The sequence below is a fragment of the Mustela nigripes genome, chromosome X (genome assembly GCF_022355385.1).
Source record: "Mustela nigripes isolate SB6536 chromosome X, MUSNIG.SB6536, whole genome shotgun sequence".
Lineage (NCBI taxonomy): Eukaryota > Metazoa > Chordata > Mammalia > Carnivora > Mustelidae > Mustela > Mustela nigripes.
Genome location: NC_081575.1, coordinates 115,546,862 through 115,570,962, shown reverse-complemented (window position 1 = coordinate 115,570,962; position 24,101 = coordinate 115,546,862). Strand labels below are relative to the sequence as shown.

General features: G+C 43.8%; 1 protein-coding gene across 5 annotated transcripts in view; it reads left to right on the top strand.

Moving 5' to 3' along the window:
* FRMPD4 (FERM and PDZ domain containing 4) overlaps positions 1 to 24,101 on the top strand; it is an 843,416-nt gene that overhangs the window by 519,496 nt on the left and 299,819 nt on the right. The window contains exon 1 of one of the 5 annotated variants that reach the window (XM_059384958.1): positions 9,916 to 10,284. The exons of the other annotated variants lie outside the window; for them this stretch is intronic. The gene's annotated coding sequence lies outside the window, so the exon portion shown is untranslated. Of the gene's footprint in view, positions 1 to 9,915; positions 10,285 to 24,101 lie in introns of those variants that run through there. 5 annotated transcript variants of the gene reach the window in all.

Here is a 24,101-nt window from a genome sequence, read left to right as displayed (position 1 = left end):
CTCTAAAAACAAGATAATGTGTAGGAGAAGCTATAAGTGAACACCCAGGTTACACAAAGTGCAGGATAGATTCCGACTGACGTTAAATGTCGTCTGCCTCTTCCGTGGCTCTTTCTCTCCCTCCGGCCCTCCACACGCCCTTCTTTAGAAACTAGCCCTAGAAAACTGGACTTCGTGGTAGCGTAGAGAGTGCATTCTGTACTTTTGGCATTTTGAGGGCACACTCTGGTCTATGTAAGGGCATTTGAAAATTAAACTCAAAGTTCTTTTCATTTTGACCTTTTTTAAATTCATGAAATCATGCGTGTATTTGGAATCACACTGGTCTGTCTCTACGCCATTCTTACGAAACAGTATTTTGGAGCACGAGTGATATCACGTCATTATTTTGGGCCTCCTTTTTGTGTGAGTTGATTTCAAATTCAGCACGTCTGCTGGGGTTTGGTACTGTCTCAACACAAAAATGAGGAAATCACAGTGGCGCTTGTGCAAGGGAGGGTGGGAAGTGGATTCAAATGTGTAATTATGTTACATGACGAGTGTCCCTGTAAAATGCCAGGCTGGCCAAGTATCTAGTCTGCGGCATTCTGGGGTGGCTGTGAGGAGGAGGTGGCATTGGAAGAGAAATACCTCGCAGTTCAATAGTTGGAGAGAAATAGGAAGCGGAAAGCCTACCCATAAAATGCCTGTTGTTTTCAAGGAAATTATTTCATGGAGCCTGAGTGCTGATCAGTGAGGAGGGTTGGGGGCACATTCCAACAGGCCTCGTTACTATGCTAAAGAGTTTAGTCTCAGTCGTTGTCACCATCTAAATCATCAATTCAGGGTATTGATTCTCCTCCTGCATATTATATAATATATAATTTTTGCCTCCTGTGTAAGACTTAATGGGTCTATTTTGGGTTGGCCTGAACTTTTGCTTGTCAAAGAGTTTCCTAGTATTGAGCAAATGCTCTTTCTCTCCCTATAATGTTCCTGTTTAAAAGGAAAAAAAAAATCTATACTGTTCCACAGTAACACAATTCACGTGTCCACAGGGAATTTGCTTCACATCGGTGCCTTTATTCATAGATTTTGAACTGGAGAAGTCGATGAAGAAAAGCGACAAAAAAGCCGAATGGGTTGGGAGTTTTTCTAGCAATTTCAACCCTGGAAGCTCCCATCAGTAGTTCCAGAGCTCAGGGCCTCTCTGCCCTTGAGTTTGACCCTGTGGAGGCAGGAGCCCCTGCTGGGAGCAGGCGAATGTGCTGCAGAGGCTTTGCTGGGAGTGCCCAGGGGAGCCCCAGGTGGCAGGTCTCTGTGGCATCCCAGTGTACTGCCCTTCCTCCCCCGCCCCCCGCCGTTCCTAGAAAATGTCTTGGGAGCAGGTAAGGGTTCTGGAAGATTCCTGCAAGATCTTACAAGTGTCTTAAAGACAAAGGGATTTGGCGAGAATAAGGGAAGTTTCCTGCGAACCTTGGGCTGTAATCAGAAATTGTCCAGTTTGTTCAGCCTGTGAGCCGGGCATTTCTGCAATTGCACGAACCCAAAGTTTTTCCAGAAACATATTTGTAATATGTTTCTTGATTGCTTTATGTTTGGGAATATCATATCCTTAAGAATATTTGGAACTGGGGTGCCTGGGTGGCTCAGTTGTTAAGCGTCTGCCTTTGGCTCAGCTCATGATCCCAGGGTCCTGGGATAGGGTCCTGGGATCCAGTCCTGCATCCAGCTCCCTGCTTGGCGGGAAGCCTGCTTCTCCCTCCCCACTCCTCTCTCGCTGTGTGTCTCTCTATCAAATAAATACATAAAATATTTTTTTAAAAAAAGATTATTTACTTATTCATTTGACAGACCGAGATCACAAGTAGGCAGAGAGGCAGGCAGAGAGAGAGAGGGGGAAGCAGGCTCCCCCCGAGCAGAGCCCGATGCAGGGCTGGATCCCAGGACCCTATCCCAGGACCCTGGGATCATGACCTGAGCCAAAAGCAGAAGCTTTAACCCACTGAGCCACCCAGGTGCCCCAATAAAATCTTAAAAAAAAAAAAAAGTTTGGAACCCAGAATGCTGCTGTATGTTTAGGGAAATACAAAAATAGAGCCAGGCTACTGTGTGGTCTGGGAGCCAGAGGGCATATGAGGAAGTTCTCTTTCTTAGGAAAGTGTGTTGGTGGTCATGAGACAGGTAACTCAGTGATATATTACATGTCCCTTTTGACCTCGGCTTCAGGGCCCTGTTACACTAGATTGCTGTAGTGGTCTTCAGTTTAGGTTTTTTTGTAAAACGATCTCCTTTCCTTTGATTTGAATTTTCGTACTTTTATACCTATAGCAGTGTTTTCTTTGGATCGTTGGTTCTTTGTTATGTCATCTCAGTAACATGTGGATTGCGAATATGTATAACGCAGAATTAGTTCCCCATATCCCATTGCTTCATGTCCCCTGTCACATCCAGATCATACAGTGATGGTTACATCCAGTGCTTGCAGTGGACAGGGTGACACATTCGAGAGGCCCGTGTAATGACAAGAAGGGGCTGGGTGGAAACATGGGAAGTTGACGAGAAATGTGTCCCTAATTGAACGATATTTTCTAAATTAACTTACTTGTTGCTTAAAGAATCAAGCCTAAAATTCCTCTATTAAGAGTTTCTTTTGGTTCCATTTTTAAAATTGGTATGTCAAAGACATCACCTTGTTAGGAAGCCATGATCACGATGATTACAAGCATTTATATGCCGAAGACCGGGATTCCCACTTGGCAGAGTTCTTGATTCTCCATAGAATCCACAAGAAAGCCCCCGTTTAGCAGGGAACTGGGGCTAAGAAAGGCTCCATTATTTGCCGCAAGGTGCCAGGAGGTGCCTGAGTGGGTCTACACGCCTTGGCGCACACCCCACAATTTACCTCCACTTGCTCTGCGGGAGGGGTGCGGAGGGGGAAGAACTCTCCCGCCTTCGGGCAAAGAGAACTTCTGAGCTCAGTTCTCACGTGTGGTTTCTGGGAAGAGGAAGCGTAAGCCCAGAGCTTAGCACAGTGGCTGGCACGTGAGATCAGTATATATTCTTGTGATGGCAGCAAAGAGTAAATAGGCTTCCTGGGTCCTGACATAGTGAATAAAATTACAGGCTGCTCAGTGAAATTGAATTTCAGATAAACAACAAATAATTCTTTTTAGTACAGTATGGCCCATGCAATATTTGGGAAATATTTATACCAAAGAGTATTATCCATGCATTATTTGGGAGATATGCTAAAGCCTTCTCAGTTCAGCAGTAAGTACCGTGCGTAGGCGGGCCTTCTGTATCCCATCATCCAATCCCAAATCAGAATAACGGGCAGAGTGGTTGCCTGGGATAAGTGCTTGAAATACTTCCAGAAACAGCTCTGCTTCTCTGTGCAGAAGGCTCAGCCACTCCGTGTCTCTTCACGAGACACGAGGCTTCACGAGAAGCCTGAGTTCCCTCAGTTTCTTGATTTTATTCGGATCTCCTGTCTCTTTGCTTAGATTACCTCCATCATGGGCAGCCTCTTGGTATCTGACCTTTGGTAACGTTTGAAAATTGCTGAATACCTGTGAGCCTTACAGTGGTGCTTCTCAACCTTGTCTGAATGTTAGTAGTACCTGAGGATCTTTTAAAGATTTTTTATTGATTGATTTGGGAGTGGGGGCAGGGAGTGAAAGAAAGAGAGAATCCCACATGAGGGTCTTTCAAAAGTCCTGATGCCCTGGTCCCAGCCTAGACCAATTATGTCAGTATCTCTTGGGTGGGAAAAGGCATGAGTGTTCTTCTTCTTCTTCTTCTTTTTTTTTTTAAGATTTTATTTATTTATTTGACACAGAGAGAAAACACAAGCAAGGGTAGCTGCAGACAGAGGGAGAGGGAGAAGCAGGCTCTCTGCTGAGCAGGGATGTGGGTCTCTATCCCAGAACCCTGGGATCATGACCTGAGCCAAAGGCAGACGCTTAACCCACTGAGCCACCCAGGCGGCCCCAAGGCATAAGTATTCTTAATGCTTCCTGCATGATTCCAATGTATCACCTGTGATGGGACCGCTCTGCTTGGCTCACAGGCCCCCTGTATGCTTGGCTCTAATGCAAGAATGTCACCACCTCCTAGCCCTTTCTCCATTGTTTCTTGCCTCAGCTTTCTGGTTCCATCCTGAGTCCATCCAAACCATCTGTTTCTGTCACTTTCTGCAGTTGCAAAGTGGGTGTGTTGGGTTCTCCTAGCACTCTGTCTAGGTTAGACCATTGCCTTTTACTCTAGGTTGTGCATCTTGGGCCCACACACTGTTAATAAATTTGGAAAAGGCCCCTAGGAAGGTCCAGGGCATTTTCCCTTTTTGTCCGACGCTGATAGAGCTGCCCTTCTTTTCAGGAGGGTTTGAGGCCCTTAGAGAAGGAAAGTGAGCTCAGAGATAGAAAATGTCCATGACTGAATAAATAGTGACATCAGTCCTGGAGTACTACAGGGCCTTGGCACCATCTGGGAAGGCTTCCAGGAGAACCAGGGGCTCAAAGTCCCCCACCCGTGGCCATGAGGTCCCTGATGGAGCAGAGGTGCACTTTAGAGCTTTGGGAACCAGTCCTGCTGAGTGAGCTCCTGCTGCTGCCTCACCAGATGCTTCTACAGTTATAGGACACTTCCATTTGGTTTGGATATTCCTCAAGTTGGAAATGCCCAAGTTAGCCCTGGATTTGTAAAGTTAAGTGTATAATCGCAATACGTTTGTTTTCTCTGGGCAAGTTGACTCAACCACTTCTCTGTATGTTCTGCCGAAGTATTGGAGTTTGTAACTGATTGCCTAGTAGAAAGAAAATAGTTCATTTTTCAGAGAGAGTGTTTCATATGCCTTGGCAGGGACCAGGTATATAACTTTAACCTGGGTATTTAAAAATGTAAATTCTCAAGATATTCTGTTGCCTTCTTTGCATTTTAATGAAAATGGAGCCTTTAAGAGAGATCAGTCATTGAGTACTAATCAGATACTGATTGCTTAAACTCTACAAAGTGTTTGATTTTAAAAACCTCAGTCCCATCTAATAAATGGTGGGAGTTTATCAAAGCAAGTGGCGTATACTTTTCCTCTCTATTTTGATTCAGAGGTGTAATAATTTCTACCTGCTGGTTTAAATTGGCCCTGAGAACACCTTTTGTGTTAAGCCCACTCACAGCTAGAAGGAACCCACATCAACCTGACAATAAAATAATATCTCCCAACTAAACAAAGTCAAAAAGCCAATGGAACAAATTGTTCTGTCGATAATCCAAAGCTGAAACTGTGTGGTCTCCCGCTATTTTTAGAACTTGAGAGGAAAAGATTCCTCCTTATTGTAAAAACGATACAATTAAATATGAAGTCGGCCACTGGGAAACTCAAGAGTTCCCTTTGAGCACCATTTTGTGGCTCCGTTTTCCTTTTATTAAAGCAGAAAATGAAGCCCACAAAGGCGGCAATGCTTCAAAGGAGAAACAGAGAGTTCTGTGTTCACCGGTAACCTCGACACACCGGTCAGCTGGTGGTTCGGGCAACCCGTGTTAGCATCTGCATGAACGTGGACAAGCAGATCGACCTCCTTATGCTCCGAATGCAGAAAAACTGTGATTTTGCTGTCCCTGAATTTACTGATAGCTTTACATTCAGTTCAAGTTTCTTTATAGTTTTGTTGGAGTTCCACAAGGGGAACTCTAGAAATTTTTGGCGAGAAATTATTCTAATTTCGCAGGAAAGTAGATTAGTCCTTTGACTAGTCATCCAGAAAATCAAGGTGAGCATTTCTCAATCTTTGGAAAGATAAGAATCGTGGACTTCAGTCAGACTAGATAGAGGTGAGAGAGGTGTTCGTCTCGGTCCGGAATAAGAAAGCCGAAGTTCACATGGAAATCAAACTCTCGCTATTTTATTTCATTTTATTTTTTCAATTTTATTTATTTATTTGACAGAGAGATATCACAAGTAGGCAGAGAGGCAGGCAGAGAGAGGGGGGGATGCAGGCTTCCTGCTGAGCAGAGAGCCTGATATGGGGCGCGATCCCAGGACCCTGAGATCATGACCTGGGCCAAAGGCAGAGGCTTAACCCACTGAGCCACCCAGGCGCCCCAAACTCTCGCTATTTTAAATACAGAATCCAGTGTGGCTGGGACGATGAGGAGGTGAGAGAGAGAGAGGGTCATGCACGTGGAGAGTTGGAGACAGTCTGTGAGAGAGAGAGAAAGAGAGAAAATGTTTAGATTTTGATAGTCATCGATCTTTTTTCTTGGTGTCTGGCATCTGTGGAAAAGAGGCAGCTTGGTTTTCATACCGTCTGTAGCTCAGGGCCCCCCACCTCCCAACCCCCTTCCTCTGAATAGAAGAGATGACTTTATTCTCTGCTCCTGGCATCTCTGTTCTTGGTTTTCTTTCCCTGAGTTGCCTCAACTCCTTCGCTATATTATAACACCCTCGAAGACAAAGATCTTGCCTTCCTTGCCTCGGAATCCCCTGAAGCCAACACCGTGTCCGGCACTTACTTGTACAGCCATTTCTCCTCCGCTCTGTCTGGCCTACAATCACGTGCCCTGCCTTTGGGTGTTCCTGTGTTGACCTCACGTCTTTCTGGGCTTGGCTTGTCTATCCAGTGGCATCTGTGGCTGTGGTAGGGCTTACTCTCCTCTGGGAGGAGCCAAAGGAAGGAGAAAGTCTGCCAAGATGATTGATGGGTTCATAGAAGTTCACCCACCTAGGCCATTCGCCTTGCTGGCTTATCAGAGGTCTGCTGTGGAAGAGACTGTAACTAACTTAGTGACGTCATCAGGACTCACGTATTCGCTCGACTCTTTCCGGTCAGAAGCCCCGCGTGGGATGGCTCGATTTTCTGCTGAGGGTCTCACGTGGCTAAATTCAAGGTATCCGCCAGGACTGTGACCCGCAGCCTGTAGAGCTTGGGGGCTGCTTCAGGCTCCCTGTTTGTGGGCAGAAGTCCATCCCTCGCATCTGTAGGACAGAGGTATCCATGTCTCCAACTTGTATTTCCTCCGTCTTCAAGCCAACAATGGCACACCGAATCTTCTTCAGGCTTCTGGGCTCTAACTTCCTCTTCCACCTTCTCCTTTGGCCGTCGGTGCTTATGTCATTCCACTGGACCCATTGGGGCCATCTAGGATCACCTTCCTAGTGCAAGGCCAGCCCGTGAGTCACCTTACCTTCACTACCGTACTGCAGTTCCATCGACAGTGTCTGGAAGCCCCAGTCAGAGAGCAGAAGGTGAAGGTCATGGGAGTCAGCCGGTTGTTCGCAGTCTCTGCTGGTACTTCACGGGCCCCTCATCTTTGGTGTTTCCTCAGATTCTCTCCCCTAAGGTGTTTGGGAAGATTGGGTTCATGGGTTAAAACGCCCCAGGCTATTCCTGATGGGTCTGACGTCCCTCTCGTCAAGTCCTGTAATGTCATGTTGTGGGATTTTGGCTGAGGTATTCCTTTGGGAAATAAGGAAAGACATCCTCGATTCTAAGAACATGAGCCCCATCTGGTCTGGAGGAATGATCTATTATTCATTTCCATGTCCCCTGATGGGCAGCCTGGAATCTGGGCCATGGGAGGCAGTCTGGAAAGGCTGCCGTGAAGAAATGAATGGATAAATGAATTGATCAGTCCTGAGAGTCTTTTACCAAGTGATAGAACTGCTATTTTTGAACAGATATAGGTAGTCATCATTTCCCAACAGCTGTTTCCATACGCGCCCACACACTGGAAGGCGTCCTCTGATTTTCCAGGCTATGTGTGAGCAATCATTATCATAAGTACCTTTTCAGAAAGTGGGTTGGGATATTTGCCTAAAAATGTCCTTTCTTAGTCCTTGACGCTAACCTGTGCATCTATGTCTCCTCTGCCTCACCACTCCTGCCTCCCTGTCTTACGCTAATGGTTTTGAGTATCTGTGCCAGGATTAGAAATTGCATCCGTATACTTTGGCCTATAACTCTAAGGAGCCATTACATTTTACTTTAAGTTAGGCATTTATTAACTATTTGTTGAAAAAAATCTCTTAAGGACACTTTTAAGTTCTGATTAACTTAAAGGGTGAGGCTGATATCGCTTGGTATTTATTCCCAGTACATCAGTGCACACACACACGCGCGCGCGCGCACGCACTCACTCACCTGAAAAAATGTTTTATTAATGCCTGGAGGGCAAATAGGCTATAGCTTCAAAGAGACACTCATAGAAGGTAATGTACCCGTACCAAATCTTATGCTAGGTTTTGTACTAGATTTCTTTTTTCTTTCTGTTTCAAAAATGTCATTCTATGCAACAGAAATCTTAAATAATCATATTAACCCAGGTCCTAGGTACCTGAATCTAGGAGAAAACATAGAGTTGATTCAAGCTTGATGGGTCGATGTGAAAATTCTGGTCATCAGAAAAACATTGATTTTTGTCATACATTATTTATTGGGTGAATTATACTTCACAAATTAACATCTGTTTTATATATCATTGTCTCGTGAGTGGGATTAATATGACATTCCAGAGACGTGCAGAAGCCCTCGGTCCAGTGACCAAATAGTGTCTGGACCTGCGGATTAGAGAATTTTTTGGATCACTGTGGCATCTACTCAGCATTCCCTGTGAAATATTGCCCCGGATCTAAACTGTTTCCTCCCGATGGGGAGCTTGCCACCTCCGTGGCGTGTCTGGCAGCGTCCGTCATCTCAGCCCTTAGAATGAGAGTCACGGAAAACCTCCCTGCTTCATCCAAATGTGTATTCCCCAAATGCAGAGGTCCCAAAGAAGGTTCGGGAAAGTCCCCGTCAAGGCACACTGTCCTGAAGGCCTGGGCTCAAAGGCCCCCATAACAGGCAGCCCATCCACATTTCCTCCTCAAACCATGCTGTACAGTGGGGGCAATTTGGAGGAAGAAAAATAGCAGTGTGATCATAGTGTCTTCTCCACTCAATCAATTATGAGCTATACGTGAGGGGGACATGTAAAATTAAATGTACCAAGCAGACCGGCTTTCCGTCACTGCTGGTAGCAGGTCGTTTTAATCAGATGGGATGCTGGCCGTGGCCTGGTAGGCACGCGTTCTTATGTTCTAGGACATCATGCACTTTTTGTACAGTGGGTTTTTATTAAGCTTGTATTTAATGTTATCTATCACAGAAGGATTAAAGCCAGGGTGGTCTGTGTTCATGAATCCGTTTCTAATAACGGCCCACAGAGCAGTTACTTGTCAGAATAAAGCTGACACTCCACAGTTCATCAGCTACTGGTTTTCTCCCCGTCTCGAAAGTTGCTGATTAAAAGAGAAAAGCGACGCCGGGCAACACTTCTATCCCCCCCTGCACCCCTGGGTGCGCACAGCAGCAGCTTGCAAAAAGGTGCTTCTCCTCGCACAGGACGTCACCGCGTGTCAGGTGCACGGGAGCGCGTGTGGCTTGGAGGAAGGGCGGCTGCAGGAGTGCGGTGGGTGTTGGCAGGGGTTCAGCCGTGAAATGGAAGCTCGCCGTGTAATAAAATCTCCTGGGAATGCACAGGATGCCTGGGCATTAGGCATGCTCCTCGTGTTTCACATAAATGCATCCTGTTCTCAGGAGCGGAGGGGCAGTGCGTTCGCACCGGCTCATTCAAATTGAATGTAGGTAAAAGGAGAGTCCCGAGCAAACAGAGCAGTCTGGCGTTTCTGAAGGCAGGAGCAAGGTCAAGCTGCTGGCTGCATTCTCTGTTGTTTATTGGGCGTTTATTTGCTCTCTTTTTGCACACTCCACGCACGTTGCAAAGAGGCAGCGCTGGGCGGACTGATGCCTGCTCGGCTCAGGCATCCAGGCGATTTTGGCCGGACTCTTCTGGGTAATAAAGTTCAAGGCTTCATACGTGGCTTCATCTGTTGTGCCCAAGCCTGGCGTGGGTAATGTTTGGCTGGAAGACAAAGCTCCTCCAGAGGGGGCAGTTTGTATTGGGTTGTTTTTTTTTTTTTCCCCCTGTCTTTTGTTCTTCTTTATCAGTGTTCCAGCTTTAAGTTTGGCACAGCGAGTGTGAGGAGAGCGAGCCTGTAAAAAGCCTTTTGCAACATGCTTTTTCCATTAGGTTTCACAGGAGCGGAGTATCACCGGCAGCAGTGGCTTGCTTGCTCTCTAGTCTTGTGCTGTGAGGAATAAAGACACTGTAGGGAGGTGAACCTGAACTTGGCCCGTTCATCCATACTGTATAGAGGGATTGCATAGAGTGGAGTCAAATGCCACTCGGGGGTGAACTACACGCATCAACTTGCGTTCCTGCTGGATATCGTAGGAAGAGCCCTTGACAGAATCCAGTAATTAAAAGGTAAAGCATGAAATGTGTGCTCCGTGTAGGAAATGTGGGCTGAGGGGGAATGCATGGGCAAAGGCGGACTTGTTTCATTTCGTTTGGAATGATACGTTCCTAGATTTTATTGCCAGCAGAGCAGAAGAAGAAGGGGAGAGATTGCAACTTGCAGTTGACTTAGGGTGTAGTATGATCCTGACGTTCCCACATGCTGCTGGACTATTCTTGTCCCCGAGCACTCAGAACTATACGGGACTTCTGTCCTTGAGACAGGGGTATTGTCGGTGGGAACCTGGGTAGAAGTAAAGTTGTCGCCATGGAAATGGAAGGGCACTCTTCGGTTCTCTTTTCTTTAAGGTGAAATCTTTGGGATTCACTTGGTTGTTTTATTTCTATTGAGTGGCTCTGTTTGTTTTTCCTAAACCTGTTAAGAAATAGCTTTCAGAGACACAGAAAGACTGGGAAACCTCACCTCTCGCTCAGGTTTGTTCCTAAAGGCGTGTGTGGTTAACGTAATCCCTTAGGGAGAGTACGGGTGGGCGGCTGAAGTTCTAAGTCAAAGCCTGTCCGTCTGCTCAGGGCAAGTTAGTATTGTTTATTGTAAATCATTCTTCCACGTGTTGGCTGTATCTTAAGACTGTGAAGTAAGCTCTGTCTCTTAGCAGTGCATGTTCAGACCAAGTTCACGGTAAGTTTTTTGACTTTGAACTTAGCTTGTGCCCATGGCCAAGCTCTTTGATCTCTTTTACAAGCTGCATGAAAAATACAGGGTTGAAATTGTAATTAAATTATGCATTGTATTTGACTCTAGGGAGCTGAAGTGCAGTCATGTGGGCATGTTTACAATGGGATTCTCTTGTGTTTAACAGACTGGTCATATATGTTGCAATTTTAAAATCAGACTGCTGTGCTCGCTTCGGCAGCACATATAATAAAATCAGACTGCTACCCTTTAGATCTTTGAGGTTTTTTTTTTTTTTTTTACCATCCCACAGAAGTGACTATCAGTTTCAATTAACACTCAGATATTTATAAACACATAATGTAATTTGTGTTATCGTATATGCATGCCCATTTTTTATACATATGTGTGTGTGTGTGTATGTATATATCATTGCTAGGAAGTCCTTTAAATATGTGTGCATGTGCATTACATGTACCTCTAAGAAGATTTTGTTCAAATGATTAGATTGGGGGAAATAGAATTGGCCAGTAGCTTAGTTAAAAGGCATGGAGGAAAGTAAAGCATTCTTGGCATATAAATATGGGGTCTGCTCAACTATTCATCTGTTGGTACGTGACTGTAGAAACAGTGCTGGTGATTATCCAGGGATTCCTTATGCTCTGCTAGGTTGTTCCTGGTTTCCATACCAGAAAGCGCACATCTCACTGGAGGATGCAAGGACAGGGAAAGGGGAAGGAGTAAGAGAAGGGGTTCAAAGTCTTTGGGGGAAATTGGTATTGGAAGCAGTATAGTAGCTTCTAGATGTGTCCATGCTAACACAGGGATCAACTCTATGGTGACATCATAGGAAAACCAATTTTGATCATTGGTAGCTGCTTCTTCCTTTGAAGCCTATGAAACTATCTTTACCACTCTTATTTTATTCATTGGCTTTCTTATTTAAGGTGTCAGATTTTTCCAGTACCTTTTTCTTGGGTTTGTAAAGGTATAAACATGAGGTTTATAGAATATTTTAGAGGAGCATGTCCATGTGAAAAGCAAAGATGTTAGAAAAGATAAGTTACTAAATTTCTGAGAAATAGTTTTGAGTAATGGCTACTGAGTTTAGAAAAGGGCACTGATGTAGGAGCCTAGGGTAGGAGAGAGCCTATCAGTTTCCCTTCAGTTGCAATTGGTATTTAAATTTTGTTATCTTAATGCCTTTAATTAGTGAATGTGGAGCTGGGTACAAGCAGGAAATCGGGACAGTCTGCTGGGCCTATATTCTAGAATATTTCAGCCAGTATAGACGAGCAGTTTTTGTTCTGTGGACTGTTTTCCTTGCACAAAAGCAAGTGTCTGATCCATTGAAGAAAGGTGTCCAAAATCTCACTGGCACCAACTCTTGTTGCACTGTTCATTTATTGGAGGGTCCATCCTGGACTTGTTGAAACAGACAAGAAGAGTTCTATGACTTTGGAAGTCAGGAATGTCTGTGCTTGGTTTCTATCCTGGAGTGATTTATCAAAGCAGTTTTGATTGTCTTATATATTTACAGACCAGCCTGTTGTGAAGAGCTCAGTGTATTGGGGACATACGCTGTTGATCAGAATGCCACAGTGAATGAGCTCATGCTATCTCTGCTCTACAGGTCAGATTATAGATGGACCAATAGGTAGAGTAATTTTCAAAGATGAATCAGAAAAACACTGACATCTAGCTTGGAAATGGTGACCCAACATGAGCTTGGTGGTTGGGTCTGGGGACCTTTTGCCTCTGTGATCATGTTATCTGACCAGCTGGCTGTCAGTGTGCACCCATGGTTCCTGAGCTCAAGAGGAACAGCTTCCATTTTGTGGCTGTAGGGTCCCACTGAGCTCTCTGAAATCTGTGATGGCCAAACGGAATGGAAGCCCTGAAGGACAGACTTGTGGGGTGGCAAAACGAACCGATGCTACCAGAGGTCTTTACAACCAATGCAGAAAGCAACAGGACATAGACAGGACATTTACCTAATGTTTAGAGTTGAAGAGAGTTGACTTCCTTGATACATGAACCAAAAAAATGACAGTCAGGAAACACATTCTTTTGGTGTTTCAGCTATTCGGCACTAAGGCAGGCCAAGTTTGTTCAAAGTTGAGTTAAAATCATTGAGTTATTAGATAAAAAATTGTTTGCATGCTCTCATGAAGTGTATTCTTTTTCTTTCCTACTCTATTAAGTGGTTATTCTAGATGCAGCTATGTCCCTGTTATCAGATAAGAAAATGATATCACGGATAAAGAAGTTATGTCTGTCCTGAATTTTTTGGTATGATTTCAGTATAGAAATAAGCACATCAGTAGTTGGTACTTGGTCTATCATTTAGATTCACAAACATGTTAAAGACAAGACAAGGACTTTACAGACCGTTACAAATAGAAACTGTCCTGCCTATGCGCAGATTGAAAAATGCACGACTGATAACGTCATCCAGTGGCGGACTAGGGCAGATGGAGGCTAGGAGAATGTTCTGCAAAACGGAGGAACTAGTAATAGGGCAGTTTGATAGAATAGCCCACCTTAACCTTGGACTAGAACCCCATAGCACTGTCCCTTGCTAGGTCCACATCCGAGAGGGGGAGGGGTGCCCCCAAATGGAGGGATGCAGCCAGAAACAATGTGAAACAACAAACAGCCTAGAAACCCTGTGAAGAGCTGACAAGTCCTGAAAAGGCTTTCCCAGCAGGAGGGGAGACCAAATGAAGGGGGAAGAACAAGGTCCAGTGGAGGTTGAAGAAACCCAAAGGATTCACACTGACCCCGGTATAGGCAGTTAGGGACAGAATCCTGAAGGCCAACAGGGAACCTGGCTCTTTGCTGCCATAGTGAGAAGGCTGTTGTGATGCAAGAGAATTTCTGAGAACAGAACATAATGGACGCCAGTGGGAGGACCTGGGTGGTTCAGTCCATTAAACATCTGCCTTCGGCTCGGGTCATGATCCCAGGGTCCTGGGATTGAGCCCCGTGTTGGGCTTCCTGCTCCCTGGGGAGCCTGCATCTCCCTCTCCCTCTGCTCCTGCTCCCCCTGCTTGTGCTCTCTCTCCTTCTGTCAAATAAAGAGATACAATCTTTAAAAATAAATAAATAAATAAATAAATAAATAAATAAATAAATAAAGGATCCTAATATGTCAGTTTTAAAAGCTCCAGGAAAAAGAAGTGCCTTGGGAAACATGAGGGAGAAATGACTGTCTTTACTGTGAACACTGGAATGGAGGCTCCATTCTGGTAGCAATGATCTATCTCGTTTACTGTTTCCTCCCTAGAGCCCAAAGCCACTAACATCATAGGAAATGTTTGTGGAATAAATGACTTGTTCTTGATTCATTTATTTATAGCCCCAGCTGGCACTTGTTCCACCTGACTGTTACCGGAGATGTTCTGTGTTCCGATCACTCTCCCAAACAAGACGGTAAACCTTTGAGGGCAGATAATTATGTTATCCTAATTTTTTAAAGGCCTCTCGTGAATAGGATAGCCCCTTACACTTGCAGCGGCACTTAATAAATAATTACAAAATTACAGAAATTACAGCAATAAAGATAGGATAGAATTGTTATCCTTAGAATTTTATGGTCAGAATCACTTAGAGCATAGCACACAGATGGAAAATTCTCTGGAAATAAAAGGATAGAGTTAAATCATTGTTTGTCGGGGTATCTGGGTGGCTCAGTCATCCAGCTTTTGATTTTGGCTCAGGTCGTGATCTCAGGTCCTGGGATCTGGCCCCTGGTTGGGCTCCCTGCTCAGTGGAGAATCAACTTGAAGATTCCCTCTCTCTCCCTCTCCGTCTGCTGCTCCCTACCCTCAAACACACTCTCTCTCTCTCTCAAATAAATAAAAAAATAAAAATGAAGAAATAAACCAGTGTTCGTCAAATAAGGGTAATTTTGCTCCTCTCTTACCAGTAGAAACTTGGAAATGTCTGGAGACAGTGTTCTTGTCCCATCTGGTGGTCGGAGGGATGTGCTGCTGGCATCTAGTGGGTAAAGACCAGGGAACGTGCAGCAGTGCACTGCACGACAGTCCAAAGAGTCAGCTGACCCCAGATGTCAATAGCACTGAAGCTGAGAAGCCCTGATTTAAACTAGAACCTTTATGATAATTCCCATGTGCGCGTGTTTGTCATTAAACGCCACTTGTGGGTGGCAGCCTGACGCATGTTTGTGCCCCCCCCCCAGTTGAGAGCACCTGGCATATATCAGCCATTTAATAAATAACAGTTAAACTGATGAATGAATGGAGAGTAATGACATCTTTAAAAAAAAAAAAAAAAGGATGCTTCACTAATATCTTTGGAACATCATTACCATTAGAAACAAGCATTTCTCATAAGGCCTCCACAGGAAGTAATCAGTAGGGTCAAGTTCAGGGTGTACAAGCAGATTTGCAGCAGCCACATTTTATGTCTCCATTTAAGACGGTCACAGTGCTCCGGGTCATGGAATATTAGCTGCGAGGGGATTAGAGGGCTCATTCATTCCAACAGTCTTAAATCCAAGTGAAGCAAGGAATTTGAAATCCAGGAATGTGAAATGACTCACTTAAGTTCTCACAGGTAAACAGCAGAAGCAAGAGAGGAATGATTTTGAGCTCTTAGTCTTGGTACATCTTCATTATGCTACAGTGTCGCCGGTATATCAGCCTGACTAAAACTTGGCACAACAAATTGCTTTTAATGATGAGATAAAGCGGCACCCCAATGCAGTATTGAATGTGAAACATAAAAATCCCATCTCTATGGCATTGTAGAATTTGACCTTATACTAATGTGCTCATTATTTTCATTATTAATACAGAGCTTAAAATAATGGAGTGTTAGGGCTCAAGAAAATGTTGTAAATCTCCTGCATTCTGGAGAGGAGTACGTTTGGGAGGTACAGGTGTCAGGAGCTTTATCCAGAGTCCCAGAAAGGGGCATTGGGGCTCTCCTTTCTGTGCTCTTCACTGTACGAGACTTTCCTAAAGGAAATATTATTTGCAGAGGCTATTACACGAAAGCAGGGTTATGTGGTCAGATAAATTTAGAAAATGCAACGGTAAACAAACAGAAGCAGGTATGTGTGTAGAAGGATGCCTCCTAGGTTTTCCTCTCTGGTCTACTTCTCCAAGAGCGTCCTTCAGTACGTGGCTCCTGTCCTGCTCACCAAGTGGGAGATCATTTATATTACCCTATCAGTGGTCCTCTGAATACAGCTTGAAAAATACTGTGCTACCTCAGCTCTCTATATAATTGACAGAAATGTGTCGGGACAGCTTATGGTTCAGAGGGATTTTTTTAAAAAAGATTTCATTTATTTATTTGACAGAGAGAGACCACACAAGTAGGGAGATCTGGAGCGGGAGAGGGAGAAGCAGGCTCCCCCCTGAGTGGGAAGCTCGATGTGGGGCTCGATCCCAGGACCTTGGGATCATGACCTGAGCCGAAGGCAGACACTTAACCAACTGAGCCACCTAGTTACCCCCAGAGGAACTTTCTGGTAGACTTAGAGTGGCCCATGTTTGCTCCCCTGCTCCCCATTCCTTGTATCTTTTTGAAAAACCAGCCAAAGTATGTTGCCTTGGTATATTCAGTTTCTCACAGTAGGTTTCCCAGTTCCAAGCCAAGGTTTAAGAGAGTCGTTTGTGAGCCCAGTCTCAGAGAAATCAGTATGTACTGAAGCCGTGTCATGCAGGAAGACCCTGGGTTGGACATGAGACCATGTTGCCTTGGCAAGTCAGTTGTCATTTAGTTGGTTATCGATGATTTTGAAGACAATCACATGGGGAGTTTGAATGTGTTGAGGGGAGACAGTAGGCCTAGTATTTTTTATATTTTCTATTTTGTGTTGGGATAATTAGTATAAGCCTATATTTTACACGAGTGTTACAAGGTTAATATTTAAATCGACTTGTATTTACAATAACATCACACAAACTCAGCCCTGTACGTAGCGCATTTTATATATAGTGAATTTTATATTTTATATAGTGAATTGGAGCTCATCAGAAAGGGCGTGTTGCACAGAAATGTTTACCATAAGAGCCTTTGGTGAATTTACCGAAAGGAAAATAGCATGGATTCAAGAACAGTGATAAAGAAGAGTCCTAGAGCTTCTAAGAATCATCTAGATTGGCATGGAGCTAAATGATAGATAAAAATCTGCACCTGATCCTACCCGAAGAGTAGTTCAAAGAAAATGAGGTAGTATTGTTTCCAAAAGCTGTCCAAGGAAGCTTAAAATATTACCTTGTGTTCCTCTCAAATTTCCTTTTAATGGTAACCCAAGGCCTTTAGAACTATCCTATTGGCAGTATTTGCAGACATGTAGCAAGTTTATAGGCATGCAGAATAAGGACCCTTTGCTTTCATGTGAGTTTGGAGTTGGCTCCCCTCTTGCTTTTCGTCACTGAACTTGAGGACATTCAAGTTCACCATGATCCAAACCTTGTTAGTTGGGGGATCACATGAGGAGCATGAGTATCTGTCTTCTGACTGGAAACAGATCCTAGCTCTTCATAGGGAAATTACGTTTTCCGCATTCGATCTCCTCACATCTGGATGGATCTCAGTGCAGCCAAAATTTCCACCCCATGACGTAGTGTAAGCAACAGGCCATTTCCATGGCAAATTCTGTGAGGGGGGACACGTGGGAAGGTTGGCACCCAAATATAGACTTAACGGTTGATGCCATGAGGGAGCGCAGGGAAATCTGTGAGCGCCCAAGGACAAAGATGCGTGGATAGATTGATGTGGGGGGGCGGGGACTTTTTCTGATTTTCACGTCTCAGCCTTGAGTTTGCTAAATGGGCTCCTCAGATCATTCTGGGGTCTCCACAGCCCTCTCCGAGCATGTGCATCATGGCTGACTGCTCATTCACTAGGTACAGACTTTACCCATTTTGTAGGCTTTGAGGAAAGAAAGGAAAAGAACCCAAGTGAATCCTCTGCTTCTAGTGGCCAACTCATGGTGTCTGCATAGAAATGCCTCGGGCGCTGCTCTCTGTTTGTCCCAGGCTGAGCGGAGGTGCTAGTGAGGAACTGAGGCAGAGCTCAGGGGACAAGAGTTGTTGTTTCAGCAAGAGGAGTGAATGGTGATGGAGGTTAAGAGATGAAAGGGCAGAGAACTCACTATTGAAAATGGAATTTTACTAAAGAGCTACGGCTGTTCTTGGGGGGTGGGGGTGGGGCACAGCCTCCTCCTTAAGAATCATTATGGGAAGTTTGTGTTTTTGTGCTAATTATTCATATCGGGAGACAAACATTTGGTTAACATTTTGCAGTTATACCAGAAAGGAATCAAAACATGCAATTATTGGCAAACAAGACAGAAAGCAAAGATTCTTTGCTTTTGTTGTTGGCTATTTTTCTCTGCTGTATTTTGTTTTAAGTATGTGTTCATTTTGAGTATGTGTTTATGGACTTGCACCATTCCAGGAACTACCAGGTTAAGAATATCGTAAAACAATAGGGAAGCCATCCATTGTTTGTGTCCATGTGAGACGAATGTCTAATGATGCGAGCAAGCATTTTACTCAGAAAATTTGCAATGAAAGCGTGAAAAATATTTTTCACTGTTTTGGAGCCAACAAACATTCCCCTGGGACACAGGGACATTAAACTTGGGTTAACACCATTTCTGGCAAACCTGGTGATTAAAGACTGTTCATTTCTATTTTACGACATTAAATCTCTAAGCCCCTAGGAATCGCTAAGGCAGATTAAATAATGTGAAAGCAGCCGGCTGAAGGAGGCACAATGGAACACAAGGCTTATTGATTATAAAGTGAAATGAATCTCACTCAGAGACAGGAAGATTGCGGAAGGAAACTTATGTCTATGAAGACACCTTTTTAATAACATGTCATGATTGAAGAGAGAACTTTAAATCAGGTAAATAAGAAAAACATAATTAAAGTGAATTAATCATGCATCAACATCTTGTTGGAAATCTCTCTTGTTTATGGGATTTAATGAAAATTATATTAATAGTCTTACTCTTCCTAATTTGATGTACTTGTATCACTTCAGGAACCTTTGTGTTTTTATTTTTAATAAAACCAGTGTGTGAGCACCAAAGGAGTAGAATGGTTTGACAGAAAACAAATCGTGAGACCATCTGGAACTTTTTGCCCCTTCTTTCTCCTTCCCTTCCTCTCATACAGTTGGTCGGTCGGGCTCGGTTGTGGTCTTCATTGGGCTGAAAGCCAGTGTCCGCGTCCAACTGTGGTGTCACGATCTACTGATCACCTCAGTTGTCACTGTGACGATTCTTTCATTGCTAGCTTTACATTACTTCTGGAGTATCGGGCCCCCTTGCCCTCTATCAGATAGTGGTTTAGTTCAACAATGAAATCAGTATAGAGCGATGCAATGAACCAGCTACTGTCATAGGGATGTAGTGTTTGAGTGAAGAAAGCCAGATCAAAATTTGTACTCTGTACGATTCCATTGAGACGATGGATAAAAACACGTTCAGCTAATGTACAGTGATAGAAGTCACACAAGGGGTTAGCGCTAGGTGCCAGGTGGATCACGGCTAGGTTTGGATAGGACACAGACATCTGGGTGCTGAACTGTATCTTGGCATGGGTGTTGGCTGTGTGGGTACATACATATGGACAAACTCAGCTATACGCTTAAGGTTTATCTATTGTGAGGCGCCTGGGTGGCTCAGTTGTTAGGTGTCAGCCTTCGGCTCAGGTCATGATTCTGGGGGTCCTGGGATCGAGCCCCGCGTCGGGCTCCCAGCTCAGCAGGGACCCAGCTTCTCCCCTCTCCCACTCCCCCTGCTTGTGCTCCCTCTCTCACTGTGTCTCTATCAAGTAAATGAATAAAATCTTAACAAAAAAAGATTTATGTATTGTATATGTTAGACTTCAGTGACAAAATGTATAACTCATCACATATTTGATCCTGAGATGCATTCTTGTGAATGTACAGAAGACTTTGCTTTTTAAGGAAGAGAAGTTCTGAACTGTGACCAGAGTATTATTTTGTATAATTAGTAATGTTAGCAGAGACTCTCCATCAAACTTCCCATATGTTTCCTCATCTCCCATTTCCCATTCCCATTTTATATATTGCCTCCAGGAATGTTCGCTGTTGGCTGTCAGGTAGCTCCCAAGCAGGACTGTGCCAAGTTTTAACCCCAGATTTAATTCACTTCAGGTCTACTGGAGGAGATACTGAAATTGTGACTGTGTTAGAAAGCAATCTGAAAATGGTCTCATAAACTATTAGCTTTGATTGTTGTCATTTCTAGTCGTTCTAGAATATTCCCCCATGCAGCTAACTTAAGTACCAGGCTTTGATATTATACATTAGTTTTGTGAAGGAGGAATAACGTGTTGTAGGAATCAAAGGTAGCTTACCAAAACCCGGAGCCACTGCTGTTTAAGTTTGTTTTGGTCCAAGGATTCAATCTGTCATTCACATGCAAGGGAGAGTATAAATTGTGTGTGTTTAAAAATTAACGAGAAAGGAAAACTCAATGAAATAGAAATAAAATTGTTTGTAAATAATAAACAGGTGAAGTTTTTCTCTTTACTTGAGTCATGGCCACTTTTTACCTTTGTGGAGTTTTCTCGAAAGCTCCAGTTTATACCACATCTTTGAGGGATGGTTACTTTGTCAATTCTTTCCCTCTAATGAAAGTGCAGATTTTTGCACAGTGTTTAATCTGCATTACTTGTGCTCTCCAGGATGTTTGGTATTCCTAGATAATGCAACAAAGGAGCACAGCTTCACTTTCAGATTCCCTTTGTCTTTACCCCTAAAATGTCAGAATTGTTCAATGGGACTGGGTCCTTAGCGATCACCTTTGGGACCCTCGAGGTCAGTGGCCTCTGAAATGGCTGGGAATAGGTGTTCCCACGAGTTCAGTAGGGGTTTTTTGTTTGTTTGTTTGTTTGTTTGTTTTTTGGCTGTGTTGCTCAGTGATGATGAAGGGAAGTCTCAAATGAATTACTTACGATGTTTCTCACAAGTTATGTGGACTTCCGGAATTTCTTGGGTCTTTCTTTCTTTCGGAAATGGTCTCCTGTTTGCTTTCCTCTGATAGATATCTGATATCACCCTAAGGGCTCAAGAGATCCTTTAAAAATGTCATCAAGAGCATGTGGATGGAAATCAAATGTAAATTCATTCCTCCTTTTGTCTCAGCAAGTTCACTGTGTATCAGAATCTCTGAGGTTTCTGGAAAGGCATGGAAAAAATTAGTGGTCCTTGACAGAGTCGGCCTCGTGGAGCACAAGGCCTGTAAGAGATGCTCCTTTGAATTCCCTTACCTTAGAGAGTGAGACCATCTGAAACTCGGAGTCATAAACATCTCACAGACTGCTTCTTTAGAGAAATGTTTTGAATTTTTTTAATAAGTAAAATTCCTTAAAGACAATGATAATCCTTACTGCGCAGCCACTGGTTATCCCCCTCCCCACCTCCCACCCTTATTTACATGATTAAAATTGGGAAGGGGAGAGCAGAATAATACAAATCAGACTATTGACATTTCGAGTCTTTAGTTTGTCAAGAAGGAGACAGAGAGCTTCTCCAGGGGCGACAGTTTGAACAGAAGTTATTGCTACCTGCACACATGTATGAATAATGAATCCCCAGCATGGTGCGCTGCCCTTGGAGAACTCGCCGTGCTTCTGTGATGGCTGGAAGCAAATTAGGCAAGCTGCATTTCTGGTTGTCCTCTCGATTTGCTCCTGCTCCCTGGGTCTCCCGTCTCAGTGCCGGGGGCTCATCCCATCACGGCATCGGAGAGCCAGAGCACCTGGTAGCAATCAGCCCTTTTCTGGCCCTCATTTTGGAAATGAGGAAGTGACAGTACAGTGAAGGAATGGAGCTTACTAGAGGCCAGAGAGCTGACTCTGAAGCCGGGATTCTCAGAATCCTGACTCCTGCCCCAGGGCTCTGTCCTCGCTGGAGTAACCTTACCACAGGGTAAAATGCTGAAAATGCTGTTGCTTGAGGCTCCTGAAGGAGGTGTGGAGAGCATCTGGGTAGAGTAGGACCATAGGGCCCCACCCGTGATAGGACTGCACCTTGAGGCTGGGCGCTTACTGAGTACTTGCTTCTGCTACCTCCATATCAGCCCAACAGAAATGCCAGCCTCTGCTAAGTAGGGCCTTACAGGGGTCTTAGCCTACCTTGTCCAACACAGCTTCCTGCAATGGTAAAAATCTATGATCATGGCCATATGTGGCCACTCCGTGCTTGAAATCAAGAGTTTAGAACTACATTTTCTATTTAATTTAATTTTAATTAATCTAAAAATAAAGAGCCACATGTGCCTATGAGCTGGAGTCTTGGACACAAACTCTTCCTGCCTTTGTCTATCATTTTCCAAATGAGATCAAAGTGACTCCATTACTATCCTTTTCCTCCCTGTATCCTGGAGATAAAAGTGTATCTTCTATTTTATTTTATTTATCTTATTTTATTTTTCAAGATTTTATTTGTTTATCAGAGAGGGAGAGAGAGTCACAAGCCGACCCTCCACCGAGCGCAGAGCCCCATGCGAGGATTGATCTGATGACCCCGAGATCATGACCTGAGCCAAAATCAAGAGTTGGATGCCTAACCAGTTGAGTCACTCGAGCGCCCCACAAAGCATGCCATTTTAAAATATGTCTGCATTCATTAAGACATCATTTTCTATCTATCCACTTTTGAAAGGTTGATAGAGAAGATGTGAACTCTTTACATCAGTGGTCTGGCTGACAGGGAATGCAAATTCAGTTTTTAAGTTTTGGCACTTTCTTTTCTGTCTATGATTCTTGCCTCAATATCCCTAGTTCTTAAGAAATAGAGGATGACTTGTAAAGTTGCCAGATTTATGTAATAAATAATAATTAATGTTTCTATATTATATAGATAATAATAGGCGATAGTTTACATGTTTATCTGAGATTCAGTTCTAATTGAGTATTTTGTATTTTCCTGGTAAACTTATTATTGGGCATTCTTAAAGCATTTTTTCTGTGTTTTTATTTCTTTTTTAAAATTTTTAATTATTTTTTAAAATTTCTTTTCAGTGTTCCAGAATTCATTGTGCATTGTTTATGCACCACACCCAGTGCTCCATGCAATATGTGCCCTCCACAATACCCACCATGAGGCTCACCCAAACCCTCACCCCCTCCCCTCCAAAACTCTCAGTCCATTTCTCAGAGTCCACAGTCTCTCATGGTTCGCCTCCCCCTCCGATTTCTCCCAACTCCCTTCTCTCCATCTCCCCATGTCCTCTCTGTTATTCTTTATGTGCCACCAGTAAGCAAAACCATATGATAATTGACTCTCTCTGCTTGACTTATTTCACTCAGCAGAATCTCTTCCAGTCCCGTCCATGTTGATACAGAAGTTCGGGATTCATCCTTTCTGATGGAGGCATCATACTCCATAGTGAATATGGACCACATCTTCCTTATCCATTCGTCCGTTGAAGGGCATCTTGGTTCTTTCCACAGTTTGGCGACCGTGGCCATTGCTGCTATGAACATTGGGGTACAGATGGCCCTTCTTTTTACTACATCTATATCTTTGGGGTAAATACCCAGTAGGGCAATTGCAGAGAAGCTCTATTTTTAGTTTCTGAAGGAATCTCTACACTGTTTTCCAGAGTGGCTGCACCAACTTGCATGTGTTTTTATTTCTTTCTGTTTCTTCAAGGAGAAAGGAATAAGTTGGAAAAAAATTCTTACGTAAATTTCCATTATCTTTTTTCCCCTTCATTTGTAGTTCCTTACTAGAGGAGCTCCTGGGTGGCTCAGTACATTAAGCTTCTGACTTTTGGTTTCTGCTCTGGTCCTATCTCTTGGACCCTCAGATGGAGCCCTGCCTCAGGCTCCTGTGCTGAGCAGGGAGTCTGCTGGAAGATTCTTTCTCTCTGCCCCTCCCTCTACGCCTTGGCTAAGTCTCTCTCATTCTCTCTCTCTCTCTCTCAAATAAATGAATGAATCTTTAAGAATAAATTAAAAAATGAATAATTCCCTAATAGGATTTCCTTATATACAGAGGTAATTTTTTAAAAAGACACATGATTAATCTAAATTAAGATTGGCTTGGCCTATCTCTTACTTGTCTGTAAGAGAATTAAGTAGGTATTGAAATGAAGTGTGAATTCTAAGGAGTCATTGTATTT